This window comes from Charadrius vociferus, unplaced genomic scaffold, assembly GCF_000708025.1.
Source record: "Charadrius vociferus isolate BGI_N301 unplaced genomic scaffold, ASM70802v2 scaffold198, whole genome shotgun sequence".
Classification (NCBI taxonomy): domain Eukaryota; kingdom Metazoa; phylum Chordata; class Aves; order Charadriiformes; family Charadriidae; genus Charadrius; species Charadrius vociferus.
The window spans coordinates 741109-758065 of NW_009649951.1; positions in this window are offsets into that span (position 1 = coordinate 741109).

Sequence of the window (16957 nt, forward strand, 5' to 3'; positions counted from 1 at the left end):
AGGTGCAAGAAATCAAGTAACGAGGGCAAGAGACTGGCATGGCTGAGTTGAGATGTGATGGTCAAAGTAAAGGGCAAGAAGGAAATGCACGGGCAGTGGAAGCAGGGACAGGTAACGTGGGAAGACTATAGGGATGCTGCCGGGTTGTGAAGGGATGGGCTCAGAAAGGACCAGGCACAGCTGGACCTGAACTTGGCAAGGGACACAAAGAATAATAAGAAGGGCTTCTACAGGTATGTCAACCAGAAAAGAAAGGTCAAGGAAAGCATACCTCCATAATAATCAAGTGTGGCAAACTGGTAACAACAAGGAGAAGGACAAGGAGAAGACTGAGGTACTCAACAACTTTTTTGCCTCAGTCTTCACTGGCAGCCTGTCTTCCCACACCACTTGAGTGGATGGGGACTGGGGGACCAAAATCCCTCAGGGGTTTGTCACCACCTGAGAAACCTGAACATATATAAGTCTATGAGACCTCATGAGATGCATCCCAGTGTCCTGAGGGAATTGGCTGATGTAGTTGCCAAGCTGCTCTCCATGGTATTTGAAAAGTCATGACAGTCAGGTGAAGTCCCTGGTGACTGGAAAAAGGGAAACATTGCACCCATTTTTAAAAAGGGTAGAAAGGAGGACCCTGGGAATTACTGACCTGTCAGCCTCACCTCTGTGCCTGTGAAGATCATGAAACAGAGCCTCGTAGAAACTATGCTGAGGCACAAGGAAGCCAGGGACGTGATTCGAGACTGCCAGCATGGCTTCACCAAGGGAAAGTCCTGCCTGACAAACCTAGTGGCCTTCTATGATGGAGCGACTACATCAGTGGACAAGGGAAGACCTACAGATGTCATCTGTCTAGACTTCTGTAAGACCTTTGATGTGATCCCCCACAACATCCTTCTCTCTATACTGGAGAGATAGAGATTTGATCTGTGGACTGTTTGTTGGATAAAGAATTAGCTGTATGGTTGCATCCAGAGGGTAGTGGTCAACGGCTTAATGTCCAGATGGGCATTGGTGACAAGTTGTGTCCCTCAGGGGTCTGTACGGGGACCAGTACTGTTTAGCATCTTCATCAGTGACATAGACAATGGGATTGAGTGCATCCTCAGCAAGTATGCAGGTGACACCAAGATGCATAGTGCAATTGACATACTTGAGGGATGGGATGTTATTCAGAGGGACCTGGACAAGCTTGAGAAGTGGATCCATGTGAACCTCATGAGGTTCAACACGGCCAAGTTCAAGCTCTTGCACCTGGGTCAGGGCAACCATCAGGCTGGGAGATGAAGGGATTGAAAGCAGCCCTGCCAAGAAGGACTTGGTGGTACTGATGGATGAAAAGCTGGACAAAAAGGTGACAATATGCACTGACAGCCCAGAAAGCCAACTGTATCCTGGGCCACATCAAAAGAAACATGGCCAGCAGGTTGAGGGAAGTGACTCTGTCTTCTGATCTCTTATCTGCTGTGATGATATTCCACTTGGAGTGCTGCACCCAGTTCTGGACTTCTCAGCACAGGAAAGACATGGACTGGTTGGAGCAGGCCCAGAGGAGGGTTATTAGAAGGCTGGAATCCCTCTCCTGTGAGGACAAGCTGAGATAGTTGGAGTTGTTCAGCCTGGAGAAGAGCAGGCTCTGGGCAGACCTTACTGCAGCTTTTCAGTGATTAAAGGGGATCTACAGGAAAGATGCGGACAAACTTTTTAGCAGGCCCTGTTTCAATAGGACAAGGGGTAATGGCTTTAAACTAAAAGAGGGAAGATTTAGACTAGACATAAGGAAGAAATTTTTTACAAGTGTGGTGAAACACTGGCCCAGGTTGCCCAGAGAGGTGGTGGATGCCCCATCTCTGGAAACGTTTAAGGTCAGGATGGATGGGGCTCTGAGCAACGTGATCTAGTTGAAGATGTCCCTGCTGATTGCACGGGAGGTTGGACTAGGTGACATTTAAATGTACCTTCAAACCAAAACTATTCTATGATTCCATAATTCTATTCTATGGTAAATTGCATTCCAACAGTTGGAAACCACAGCTCAGGCTTACTTCAAGGAGGACCTGTACAAAATGCCCTGCTTTTTATCAGATTTTTTTTTTTTTCAAGTCAAATGCTCAGTCTTTGTAGTATGTCTCAAGGTACTCCTTGAAGGAAGTTCCCAGATTTTTCAGAAAAAGGTGAGCCCCGTGGCTCACTGTAGTCAAAAAATGGGCCTTCAAAGGTAAATAGCATGTTCACTTTATGGTTTGTCCAGATGGTAAAAAAAAAAGTTCTGTTGCCTAGAGGGACTTACAATATAAAGAAATAACAAAACTATCATTAAATGCGCTGATATAGGTAGTCTTTAAGAACAAACAAACAAACAAACAACGCCCCATTGAAAACCTGCCTTTTTTTTTTTAAGCTAAAATAAAGCTATGAGTAGTCTGCTTTAAGCGAGCCAGGATGAATACACACTTCACAAAAGTATACTTCACAGCTTTTCCTGGAATCTGTGCTAGGTCATGGAAAAAGACGAGTTAAATGAAAACAATGAGTACTCACCCAGTCCTAAATTCTCAGACATTCTGAGTTATTTATTGTCTGATTACTGTTGTCTCCACAATCTTTGTCAGTAAGCTGTGTGTCTGAATAGTCTGATACAAGCCAATAAGATATCTACATGACGGCTATCTTAAATTTCAGTTTCAACAGTCCTGAATTTCACTAGACCCATTTATATAACATTTAACAGGTGTAAGGACTTAAGCTTCTTCTAAAGTTGGTTCAGAATTTACCACATCTTTGTTAGAAACCGAACATTCATCCACATTTCATATTGGAACATGAATTTCAAGAAAAGTCAACAATTTCAAGTCAAGATCTTTGGTTATGGTGGAGTTTCTGATGTGATCATATAAGAAAGGAGACCTTGGCTGTAAGAAAAATGTGTAAAAGTTAAGTATTATCTTAAAATTCTATTAAAAAAAAAAAAAAAAAAAAAAAGGCCTGGGAGCTCCCTAGGGTGCAGGTAACACAATTTCCCATCCTGCATTGCAACCTGTATCTAAAGAAGGTATGAACAAATTCTTATTTAGGTTATTAAACTGTGGATGTAGTAACTTAAAAATGTCTTACATGGTTTCTGAAGTAATATTCTTATGATTTTCTTACAATAGGCAAGATAATTTCCATTTTCTTGCAATAAAAGGACCATCATCTTCATAACATTTCACAGCCTTAAGCAAAATGAATTCTGGAAACGAGTTACAAATGGGACTTGATTTTCTGCAGTTTACATGGGAACTCATTAAACAGGCATTCATATCTCTAAATCAGTATCTTGCCCAGCACACACGAATGACAGTTGATCTATCCTTTATCCAGAATAAAGCCTAATGACCTTCCTTACACATCCATGTTCTCTGACTTTATGTTATCAGTTGTAACGGTGCAGACCCACCCTGTGCCATGTTGTGATGTTTGGACCAGCCAACATTATGTTCTCCTCTTGGTTACAAGCCAAGTGGGCTGGGACTATCCAGTACTTTCTTATCTTGGTTGCAGGTGCAGTGAGTTTAGACAATTAGGTACTTTTTTTGTCCTAGCCAGAAGTAAAATGAGTTAGGATGATTAGACACTCCTTAACCATACCCGAAACTCCTGTTACTTGGGAAACATAGCCGAAAATCTTGCTGCCTGGATCGTAGCCCACTCTGGAAGGTAGCAGAATTACCTGACAAGAATTGTGGCTAAAATGGAAAAGTACTGACCAAAGTCAATCACCTTGTGATCATATAAATAGCAATCCTGCGTGACACCCTTTGAGCTCTCCATGATTGCACCAAGCTGTAACTCAGTATCTCCCTGTGGGTTGGGGCGCCTCTCAAGGTAGATTTCACAAGAACATTAAAATGTAGATTTCACGAGGATTTAGAAGAGTAGATCTTGCAAGGATTTCGGAGATCGTCTGCTGACAAATGCTGATGAAGGAAATAAGTGATTCACTACTATTGGATTTATCAAGGCTTCAAAGATATTTTGATACCAATAATTAAGTACCTTTTGTGAAAACAGAAACATTTTAATTATACAGGTAAACATCCATATCTGTTTGTCTGTGTGTTTGTGTGTGTCTGCTTTGATTTAGGAAAGTGTTGTAAGTCTTGGGTGAACCTTGCCGTTCTTGAATCTTTAACTAAGTTGCTGTGTTGATTAAAAAAAAAAAAAAATAATAAAAAAAATCACTTTGATCATTGGCGGATAATTCAGTACTGTTAAAAAACATATATCCTAATCCTGTGTTAATAAATTTTACGTTGCTCCTACCTCAAAGGTTTGCAGTATCCTAAATTAATATTCATGACATCAGTAGATAAAAATAATCATGCGCTGCACAAAAAGTTTCTTTCCTTTTCTTCTGAACCAGAATCCAGTATAGAATAACTGTGAGCAAAGAAACACAGTGCTAATTAGTGCCGTACTTAAGACTTTTTATTCAAAAGACAGTAGTTGCATTACTTTGAAAACTGATGTTTCTGTCTACTTCTGTTTCACTGTCCCCATGTGTTTTCATATAAACCATTGCTCTTGATCTCTGCATTTTACATATCGTACATCAAACATGTTTGTTTCTAATAGAAAAAAGGTTTCTGCAGAGAGGAGGAACATTTTTCATTGCATGATAGAGTCCCAGAGGTTAAGAGGAGTCCAAACTACTGTTTGAAAAGCCTTGTTGTTACTCCTAAATATATATGTGTATAACCATATATATATATATGTGCTTATGTATAAAAGTGAGGAAATTAGACATCATTGTGGTGGGAGTATTTGGAAGACTGTTAAATCAGTCCAGCATTAAGTTTTAAAACTAAACTTTACTGGACTACCACATTAACAGCATACTCAGTACTAATAGTTTGTTCTTACAAACTACCAATCATGATCACTACAGCAATGAGCCTTTAATGATCATATTCTACATCAGCTATTGCACAACACCATATAACTGAGTTCATCTGGTTTACTGATGTGACCATCGATGGTCTTAGATGTAACGGCTGAGGCTACCATATGCTGCAAGATGCCTAAGTGGTGTTACTTTCCAAGGCTGCAGCAGGTGTGTTTTCCTCTTGCTTTTCTGTTTTTCTTCCTCACTTTGCTGCTGATTTTTTTCTTAGATTAAAAAAAAAAAAAAACACAACAAAACAAAACCAAACACCTTTTTTCTGCTTCTGTGGCTATGTTTTTTCAACAACCTGTAATTAGTTATCAGTGAATTGTTTATGGTCAACAATCTTCAAAATGTGCACATATTTTCAAGGTCTCTGCTACTATTTTCAGTTTAAACTATATAATCATAGAATCATAGGATGGTTTGGGTTGGAAGGGATTTTTAAAGATCATCTAGTCTAAACCCCTGCTACGCGCAGGAACATCTTTCACCGAATCGCGTTGCTCAAAGCCCCATCAAACCTGACCTTGAACATTTCCAATGCTGGACCATCCACAGCTTCTGTGGCCACTTGTTGTAATGTCTCACCACCCTTATCGTAAAAGCTTTCACCCTAAGGTCCAATCCAAATCTAAGATCTTTCAGTTTAAAACTGTTAACCCTTGTCCTATCACTACAGGCCCTGGTGAAAAGTCTCTGTCTATTTTATAAGCCCCCTTTATATAATGAAGGCCTGCAATAAGGTCTCCCTGAAGCCTTCTCTTCTTTAGGTTGAAGAACTTCAAGTCTCACAGATTTTCTTCACAAAAGAGATGTTCCAGCCCTCAGATCATTTTCTTGTCCTCCTCTGGACCTGCTCTGACAGGTCCATGTCTTTCTTGTACTGGGGACCCCAGAGCTAGTTACAGCACTCCAGGTGGTGTCTTGCAAGAGCGCGGTAGAGGGGTAGAATTACTTCCCTCAACCTGCTGGCCACGCTTCTTTTGATGCAGCCCAGGATACTAATGGCTTTCTGGGCTTCAAGTGCATGTTGCTGGCTCATGTCGTTTTTCATCCACTAGTATCCCTAGGTCCTTCTCTGCAGGGCTGATCTCAGTCTGTATTGATATTGGGTACTGCCCCAACCCAGGTGTAGGACCTTGCACTTGGCCTTGTTGATCTTCATGAGGTTCTCATGGGCTCAATCCTCAAGCCTGTAATATCAATTATATTGCTGTAATGTTATACCAATAATATTGCCTGTAATATCACTTCAAGCTCTCATTCACCTAGCATGTTCTCAGAACAAGCTGATAACAAGCCTGACAGGGCAGAACCTCGTCCCTGCACAATTGGCATAGGGGGCAGCTAACATTATACCTGTGGCCTGCTACTAGCAATGACAACACAACTGTTACTATGCCATTTGGTACAAAAAAGCTTATACAGGTATGCTACATTAGTGTACTTAAGATCGGGTTCAAAAAAAGGTAGTAGTAAAGGCTGCTTCATGGTGCAACAGGTCTTTAGTTTTACTTCAGGAATCGCTGCTAGCTAGTAGTCCTAACTGTCCTGGTTTGTCCCCAGCCGGGAACAAAGAGCCAGGACAACGCTCAGACGCTCACCCAACTCCCACAGTCGTGGGCAAAATTGGAAGAAAAAGGCAAAAAAACCTCGTGGGTTGAGATAAACGCAGATTAACAAAACAGCAGAAGGAAAACAATAACAATAACACAGGTAAAGGGATGTACGAAAGTGATTTGAGTGCCGCTCCGCTCCCCGACCGGAGCCCCACCTCGCAGCCCCCTCCAAGCCTCGACTTCCTGCCCCTTCCCCCCGGCCAGCTCCCCCCTCCAAACCTGGGCATGGCTCACATGGCATGGAATACCTGTGTGCCCTGCCGGATCCTTGGGAAAATTAACCCCATCCCTGCCGGAACCAGGACACTAATTCAGACACAGGGTGTCCTCTTAGGATGCATATGTTGTACTGTTTCAGACAGCAAGCATTCTCATAATCCAGGGTAAGCAAATTAATGTGCTACATTTATTAACATCTTACAGCTGGTGTATATAACAGGGGCTGCATATTTTTAATATGGGATCGAATGAAATAAGTGAGCAGTTTCCAGACTCAGAAATTTTTCCACCTTTTCTGCATACCATTGAAACATCTTTGGGAGAAGTGTAGACTAAGAAGAGGAAGAATTGGCTGAGATAGATTACTAGGCAATCAGAACTAACAGAAAACAAAAGAAGGAGAAATGTAATGAGAGAGCACAGTTCTAAGGCTGTTAGCAAGATCAGAGTTTCAAAAAGCAAAGGTAAGTTTAAAATTTAACATAGGAAAGTTAAAGGAGAAAAGAAAAGTTAACACCATCAGAATGACACAAGCAAATTGGCTGGGCAGGGCGAAACTAGTAGTGTAACAGAAGATAGATACTGTCTTAGTCAGCCTGGTTCATGGCAAAGTATCTCAGACAACTGATTTACTTTACACTCCAGAATATGTGTAGTATTAAACAACTCTCAATTGATCTTCAGTTACTATGAGATTCATGTCTTTTTAAAAACTTCGATTAATATTTGCATGATCTAAAGGCCTAATGCAATCAACTGCTGTTGACTCTGTCATGTTTATACCCAGAGATATTAAAACAGGCAATAGAGGCAATACAGAAAAAGGGAAAACTGCAAGCGGTGTGGTTAGCAAAGGTCAGGGCAGTAAAATTAAATGTTGGCAGGCAGTGCCTTCTGCCTCTGGTATTAGAAGACCTTTGTGTTATTCCCAGAGCCTGCTGCTGTAAAATGGAGAGATCTTGGGTAAGACTCTTACTGTCAGTGAACACTGTACTCCTCATTCAAAAGCAAGGAAAAAGTTAAACATCTTTCTCAAATGCAATGGACACATCTGCCTCCTAAAAACTAGCCACAGAGAAATGATTGGTGAGGCAAACAGGAAGGCGTAGCAACATTTTCTCTCTTTTGATCAGTTTTAAATGCTCCCTTTCTAACTATACACAGCTGGCTGATTAGCAGATATGATTTGAAACTCAGTTTTGACAGATATATGCAGCTACATGGGGGCATTAAAGCAGACGTAGCACTCTTCAAACACTAGCCGTTTAAAGTACCGTTTACTTTTTACGATACACAATCTTTTACAAGAAAGAGCAGGGTAGCTCATTATTCTAGAAAGAGGGGATCTCCAAGAGACAACAGCTCATTTGAATGACAGTTTTCAGCCCTCATGCTGTATTTTTCCTCTTTCCAAGACATTTTATTCATCTTCAGTGGTCATAAACTGGAAAAGATAAGGATAAGCCAAGAAAATGTGCAATTGTGTTAAGCAACTTTATTGGGTTGGCTCACGGGAAATGGAAGAAGAGAGTGGGTGAGAAATACAGGACAGCCTGAAACAGTTTATTTCAGAAATCATCATGCTAGTGACCTCTGTCTGTACTGGTTGTAATGCAACCTTCAGAATATTTTTGCAATTCCAACAGCTACCACGTGAAAACTCATTAACAAACCATTTAAGGTGCAGAGCATGTTGTATACATCCATTGGCCATGCTTCATTACATTAATTGTTTTGGTGCCATTACCAAATAGGGAAAACCAAAACCAAGAACACAAATCAAAACAAATAAGCAAACAAAACCCCTAGAAATACAAGCAAGCCATTATACTGTATTGTGACTGTAATCTTCGACCATTATGAGAATTTAACAGCTTTAAAGTTTAGGAGAGATAGATTTTGGAAGATTGCTAAACACAGGTTACTATTTAAACTGCTTCAGAAGTGATGTTTTTCACAATCGTTTTAGGTTGTTTTGTTTCTTCCTAATACTTTGAGGCTTTGTTAGCTGAAAGCTAACAAATGTTGGAGTTTTAACTCTCTATTATAATTTGTCTTATAGCAGCACAGTTTTGTTTTTCTTAGGCAACCTTTGTACCAGCAACCACAGGAATACCAGCTATATTCATTGTTTAACTGAAAGTTGTTCTGGGCATGCTTGATCCAAAATCCATGTAAATAATCAAGGGAAATATTTGTATTAATTTGACTAACATGAAGATCAGGTCATAATAGCGCTATAGGCTTAAGCATCAAAAATTCCTTCTTGCCACTGTGGTTATCAGTAACAACTTTTACATCTGAAGAGTCAGCACAGTTTGGCACTATACAGCTAACCTCTGCTTTACTACTTACAGCTAAATTCAATCAATCCCACATACTATGCTTTGTGCATACACACTGGCAAATACAGAAGAAAATGTTTAGCTGACACATGAACTAGGTGTCTGAGGTATTTTGGTATGTTTGTGTCTTTTTTCTAGACAAGTATCACAAAATGAAAAGACGATATTGTGATTATAACTTATGCTAACAGAAGCACTGCAAGGCTGAAAAAGTGTCTGAGACCATTTTAGCTTACAGTGAAAAAACTGTGAAATGGAAAAAATATATCTGTCCTGTAATTAAAAAAAATTAGACAATGATTTTCTAACATTGCCAATACTTGCTACATGCACAGGATGTTCAGCTACTGCCAGACTTGCTCAACAAACGTACAAAAGTTTAAGATGAGATAAATCTGTCCAATTTGTAACACCTCTAGTGCAAGCTCACTGAAAGCTGCATTAAAAGAACACTCATTTGAATTTGTTCTAGTAAAAGAAATGCAAACATATTGGCAAATACACTGAAAACTTATTTTCTGCTCTTTCCCAGAATTGGTGCTATGTTTTTTTTTTCTTTTTTTTTTCTCCTTTTTTTTTTTTTTAAGGCTCTATTAACAATATTTTACGTGTGGAAACGGCAGAAGAAAGTAACTCAGAGGTTATTTTACTTTTGTCTAGATATCCTAATATAGAAGTAACAACATCATTATAAAAGGATCTGAATTTAAAAAGCAGCACAATAAAAAACAGGGGGGGAAACAAACAAACAAACAAAACCCTTAAACAATCACTTTCTATTCTGATAAATATATTTTTTTTTGCCTTTACTAGTAAGAGGCCACAGGCTCTGTATTGGCCTGGTAGTGTAGGGTCTCGGGTGCCAGCTGGACTGACCATGACCAGTTTTTGTTTTACATGGCCAGTCTTGTTTTAGTTTGTGTTAACAGGAGGATGGCAACTTGTATGGGTAGGGTTACAACAAGTTGCCATCCTCCTGTTAACACAAACTAAAACAAGACACAACTCTCTGTCTAATTCATCAGCTCATGAATTAGCTTTAATATTATTTAATATCTTCTACCAGAACAATATCACTTCATGCACTTTACAACATTTCTGTTTCCTTTTGAAGAATTGCATTAAATGGTGAGAATATCTAATCCAAAAGATAAAAAGTTCAGCTGGTGTTTTATTCTTTTATTTGAATCATGTACTGAACAGTAGAACAACAGAAAAATCAGTAACTTACCTGCTGTCCACTAGGTCTTTGGTCTGCAATCACAGAGGTAGAAAAAGAAAACTCATTTGACTCTCAGGGGAGCAATTTGGCTTCTACAAAGCTGCTGCTGCTGCTGCACCTTGACTCTTGCTGATAGTAGAACTAGCTAATTTGTAGTGGGTAATTAGGTGATGTGTCTGAGTCACAACAGCTTGTAAGAACAACCACAGCATATACATTTCTTCTTGAGAGGGGCAATGACCTGCAGGTGGGTTGGGTAGAAAAATTAGATACTAATCTTACACACATAAAAAGCAATCCTCAAACTGTTGTTCATTCTGTAGATCAGGGAAAAAAAAAAAAAACAAAAAACCAAAAACGCACAGACAGTTAAAACTGGAGACCAATGATTTCCATTAAGCATATGTAGCAGAGAAATCTGTAGATTTCCCAGTCACAGACAAGTTTTCTCCTGTTACTCCTTCTTGGTAACTGTAGATTATTAACACTGTCTGACGAACATTGATGACTGCTGATAACTGGAATGTGTTGTTAACCTGACTGTGGTTTGTACCCGTGCTTGGAGCTAATGTGTTTTCGAAACTGCACCGTATGAACACAGCGGGTACAAAGTAAAAGCAATAATAAAAAATTGAACAGGCCTTAAGTGCTATGATTATTACTGTGGTCTAGTTTTTATCTGCCCTTTGGAAAGCCTGTTCCTTGAATATCCTTTGTTAGAAAGTATTGATAGCTATATTAGCCTCATATTTTCTCTCCTGGCAGCAGAATACAAGAACATGCTGGGGGAGTGAGGAAGTATTCTAGGTATTTACAGGCTTCAGGTGATTTTTAGTTCCAGATGGTTGAACAAGAGAAAAAAAGAAAACTGTTTTAATCTATAGAAATATATCAGAAAATATCTGTCCACCTCTGTAATGGATAAGTACTTACCTGTAGTAAACAAATAAGGAAGAGCACTGGATTAGTCTTTTGTCTTTACTCAAATCAAAATGTTCACTCCAGGAATAATCTTGCAATGAAGTTTCAGACCAAAAAAAAACCACTAAAAAAAAGGGAAAGAAAAATAGCAGATTCCAGTCCAAGAAAGGAGAGAAGGGAGATAAAACAATCCCTTGACTGAGATGTGCACTGAATAGCACAAGACCCAAATGGGGGAAAGGAGTTAACAAGACACCAGAAATTCAGTGAAGATGAGGTCTTCTTCTGTACCAGGAAGGCAGAGATCTGCAAGGGTGCAGTCTTGGGCTGATGGGACCCAGGAGCAGCTCTGGGGCGGGGCCATGGGCCCTGGTGGGCAGCAATCGGAGCAGGGGCCAGCCATGCACCTAGGCAGCAACTAGGGCCAACTCTTTAATCAGTAGTTATTAGACCACATTTGGACACTGTGTAGTTTTGGACTCCCACACCTCGATACTGGTGTGTACATTAACATTATTTTCATATATGGTAGAATTTCATTTTTTCTCTTACTGAGGGCAGCAGTACACAGTTTTTGAGGAAATGAATTCACAATGTTTTTACAGTTAAGTAGCAACATGTGGTCTATTCAAACTTTAGCCAAAGAAACATTGCACTTCAGTGTTGCCGTAGGGTTCTTTTTCAAGCTCTAGTTTTAAGAGAACATGATACTCAACAATCAGGCAGCCTTGCGATGACCAAGTAAGATCTTTCTCTCAACCACACATACACATAAACATAGGATACAGAAGTCTGAATACATAATATATGTATTTGTATGCAAATGTATGTATTTAGTAGAGATAGTTGTAGATGACTTCTTAGATTCAGTTTCCTGGTAGAGCAAAATATATATATATTTCTTTTTTTTTTTAATGCATGTAGATCTTTCTTCTCAAAGTACTCATTTAGAGGTAAGAGAATTATGAAAGATAAACTTAAAGAAATTCAGTATGGATGAGATATCCCTTTCTATGCAAATATATCCTAATTCAGGGAAAATGTTAGCTAGAAGTCAGCAGTGAGTTTTCTCTTTTGATGACTCCAGTCTTCTCAGGCTAGAGTACCATAAATTCAGTCAAATCCAAAAAAGTACAGTAAAAGATTTTCTTACTGCAGACAAGGGACCTGAATGTAATGATTCAGATGAGCATTACAGATTCTGTAACTTTATCTTTTCATTCACCTGGCTTCTAGTGCCAAATGTAGCATGTAACAGCAAAAGGAAAGAAGGGAAGGTCTGTGTATTACATTTATAAACAGAATTTTAGGCATACAGGATAAAAGACAAATGAGAGCCCTAGTGAAAACTTCTGACAAACCCCTTTCAAAACCAGTAGTCTGTTCTGCCTCTGCTTACTCCTGTACTTTCTGGACCACATGACATCTATGAGATCACCACAGTATTTACAACAATGTCAAAAAGCAATCAGCTAATGATAGTTTAGCGTATCATAAGACATATGTCTTTAAAATCACAATTAAAGAGCCTTATATTTTATCCTGGCCTGGCAGTGCAGGGTCTCAGAATCTGGCTGGGCTGCCCTTGGCCCCTGCGTTGTTTTAGTTTGCCTTAAAAATCATTTGGTTGCCATTGCTAAACATATTGGAGATGGAGCTCTCTAAGTGCTATATCTGGACAAGACGTGAGTCTCCCAGGGAGGCCCAGTGTGACCAGCAACTCCCCTTACACCCCCAAATGTGGGAGAAGGTGATTGTACACCTTCCAGGCTTCCACTGGGAAGCAGTGCGAACGAAGCAGGCTGTGACATGGAAATGCAAAGAAACAAATATCAGTTTATCTGAGACTGAGAGGAACCCTCAGAATATGAACCATAGTTCTCCCAGTGAAGATCTCCAGAGGCTGGAACTCGTTGTCACCCTATCCCTCCTCACTTGTCCTTCCATGGGAAGTCTGAACTGTTAGCCTTAGGACTTGGAGAGTTGTCAGAAAGGTGAGTCCAACACCAGAGTCAAGGTGTAGAAAGCATGAAGTTTCTGTATGACAAGGTTAGCTGTGTTGTTAATGAGATAATGACAGGAGGGCCACAAGGATGATCTGAGGACTGGAACACCTCTCCTATGAGAACAAGCTGAGACAGCTGGAGTTGTTCAGCCTGGACAAGAGAAAGCTCCAGGGAGACATTATTGTGGCCTTTCAGTACTCAAAGGAGGCTTATAAGAAAGATGCGGACAAACTTTTTAGCAGGCCCTGTTGCAACAGGACAAGGGGTAATGGCTTTAAACTAAAAGAGGGAAGATTTAGACTAGACATAAGGAAGAAATTTTTTACAAGTGTGGTGAAACACTGGCCCAGGTTGCCCAGAGAGGTGGTGGATGCCCCATCTCTGGAAACGTTCAAGGTCAGGTTGATGGGCCTCTGAGCAACATGATCTAGTTGAAGAGGTCCCTGCTGATTGCATGGGAGGTTGGACTAGATGACCTTTAAGGGTCCCTTCCAACCCAAACTATTCTATGATTCTGTGATTCTACAATTTTTCTGTTTTACTAAGATAATTTTGGATAGTATTGTGCTGTTGAAACATTAATGTGACTAACAGCATAGTCTTGGTTTTATGTATACAGTTCCCTTTTGCCCATGACAAGGTTTTGAGTATAACACTAAATTCCAATGTCCTGTCCCTAAATGTTATGCAAAACATACTCCCAGGCATAATTATATTGATAGTTGTATGAGTGCTCCAAATATGTACATATGCTGAGAATGACCAACCACCATTTGTAAACTGCTTGAACAATTATTTGGCTCAAAAGTTGACACAGAAAGGAAGTTCCTCTTGGATAAAAGGCTAGGAGACAATAATCAACCAAGTAGAGCATGTATATATAAACTTACTACCCCAGAAAAAAAAAAATCTACAGAAGTTTAAAAGAAACTCAAGTCTATGTTTAAAAAAGAAATTGATTCTTTGTCTGGGCTTACAAAAAACCCCCAACAAAACAAAACAAAAACCCAAACCCCACAACCTTATTCTACTACATAAAGCACATCAATAGAATTCTACCATTTTTAAAGGTATTGGTATGCATCTGTTGTCAGAGAAGTACATAGGTACAGACAGACTGTGTTTGTAATTTAGCATGACAATTTCCTTGTTTTAGGGAGACAGATACTTCTTCTTTTTCTACGACTGGATAAATTATTCTCAGTTTCCATCAGCATAGGATTTTTCCTTTCATTTAAATGTTTCAATTTATTTATCAAATATATTCTTTTCTTTGGTATCATAAGTTATATTTTAATCATATAAAAATAGTTCATAGAATAGCCTTTTTTTTTTTTCTTTTTTTCACTCCTACTCCTTCTTACTCCTACTCCTTCAAAGCAGCCCCCATAGATAAGCAGACATAGAACTCAGAGAAGCATGTATGTAACACTTCACAAGCCCTTTTTTGGAAAAAGTAAATCCTGAACATCTAAAGTAATCTTACCAAAATGAAGAGGTTCTTTTTTAGCTTTTACTAAATCCCATGAGAGTGGTCTATTACTACAGTTCTAAAAAATATCTGAAGTGAACTCTGATCACTGAATTCAAGTTTTTTAATACTATCTTTTTAAATACTTCTGTCTCCATTGGAAGACAAACATATAAAAGGATCAACCAAGCAGGGCTTTGCTGTTTATTCTAACCTAACTATAGCAAGGTAGATTATTTACGAGTATGACTGAGTATTAAAAAGTTATAATTGACTTTTCTGCTTATTGATACAATGAAAAGTAGTTCCAAATAAACTCTAAAAATTCTGTTTATGAAAATGTACTTTGAGATGAGACATCAAAAATAGGCGATATTAAAAAAAATCCCACAAATGAAAAAAAACCCACATTTTGTCATCTTATTCCATAACCTTTCTCCAGGTTTCCCTAGCTCTGCAAAACATATTGCTGTGTTTAAAAGCCAATGTCCCCTAATTCCCATTAGTTACTATTACAACTGTTTGTACTTCAATTATTTATTAAAAACTTCCCCACAAAGCATTTGGCCTTGATGAGGAGTCATTTTACTTTCAGCTTGAACAGTAACCACTCATGTCTAAGCAATTAAAGCAGAGTGTTTCAAGTTCCCTTCTCTAACACAAGAGAACACTAAATGTGCCTCTTTCATTAGGGATCAAAAGTAAACCATAGCAATAAACAGGAAAACAATTTCAACAGTGCTGTTACAGTATCAGCTGCACTGTTATCACAGACACATAGCATACGGGACCTATAGCAGTCAGCTCTACAGTGCCAGGTGGAAACAAAATGAGTGAGAAGTAGCACCTGAGCAATAATTGATTTTTCATTTCTTAGGCTCACTACCACACTGTACTTGACCTAATTTGGAAAGATCTCCCATATGTTTTTTTACCTGGTTTTGTTGTTGTTAAGTTTTAATCACAATTCATCAGTGCTATCTACATGTTCAGCACTATGTATACAGCTTGGAAAAAAATAGGTCTTCTGGTTATTTAGCATTACTTCAAATGACACCACATTATACATGTTTACATCCCATTTTTTATAACTAGCAAAAATAGCTGATCTGTCTGAACAAACATATTCTGCTCATGGCTGTTTTGGGTAACTTTGAGGTCAACCCCATAATGTGGATTCCCTTCCACTTTCTCTACCAGCCAAAACCCTGTAGAAAAGCCTGAGAGTTATCTCTAAGAATACATGACTTTTCATCTTTTACCATTTTAAGATACAGGTCCAGCACTTTCAAACAAATATTTCTTTAGTAACTTAATTTGGAAACAAAATCTTTTAATTTCAACACAACTGCTTCCTATTTACTACATTATTTATCCCCAGAAATACATTTTTTTCACATCTCTTCAAAGAAGAATAGCTTAAAAAACAGAGGTGATGCTTCATAGATATAAAAGTGCACTGTTGATATCTTGGGCCTACCAGACAAGCATTTATCTTATAAAAATTTAGGTCCATAGGAGTGTAATAATGCCAATATTAATCCAGGTTTTGTGAAAAATGGAGTCTTGTTCCATGATTGCCTCGGGGATCACGATTCCAAGTGTGTTGCACAGAATGAGAGAGTATAGAATAGGTTCACAAAGGTGACTCAATGACTTTAAAAATATGGCAGTATCCTGAAAAGGGAAATAATATTCATGAGATGTTGAAACAGCCTATTCCTCAATGGCCCCACCTTTCTACTTTTCAAGAATTTTCTACTTTCACTTAGTCTTGCCTCTTAGACACTTCAGAGTTTATAGAAACTAGAGTCCGTGAGCATTTTACTCCACTAAGACTTCCTCTTGGGTCACACAAGATCTGATTTGACTTGGAAAAAAGTATAAAAATTTAACAGAGAAAATTTTTTACATATTAGGCTTTTAAAAAAGTAGATTTTGTGTTGTTTTTTTTTTTTTTTTTTTTTTAAAAAAAAGGTTGTGCCGCTATCAAAGAAAAAAATTCCTTTCCTTAAACCTTACTTGAGTGCTTTAATTTATGAACAGTGAATTTCAATAGAAGATATAAAGTAAATTGAGGCTATATGTAGTATCCAGTATTTGAGTACTCTGGATTATTCTTTAACTGGATGTTATTTGACCCTTTAGAAATAGCTTACTTTGTGTATGGTAGCAACAAAGACCAGAAAATGATGAAGGGTTCTTGTGTGAGAATCGGAAATAT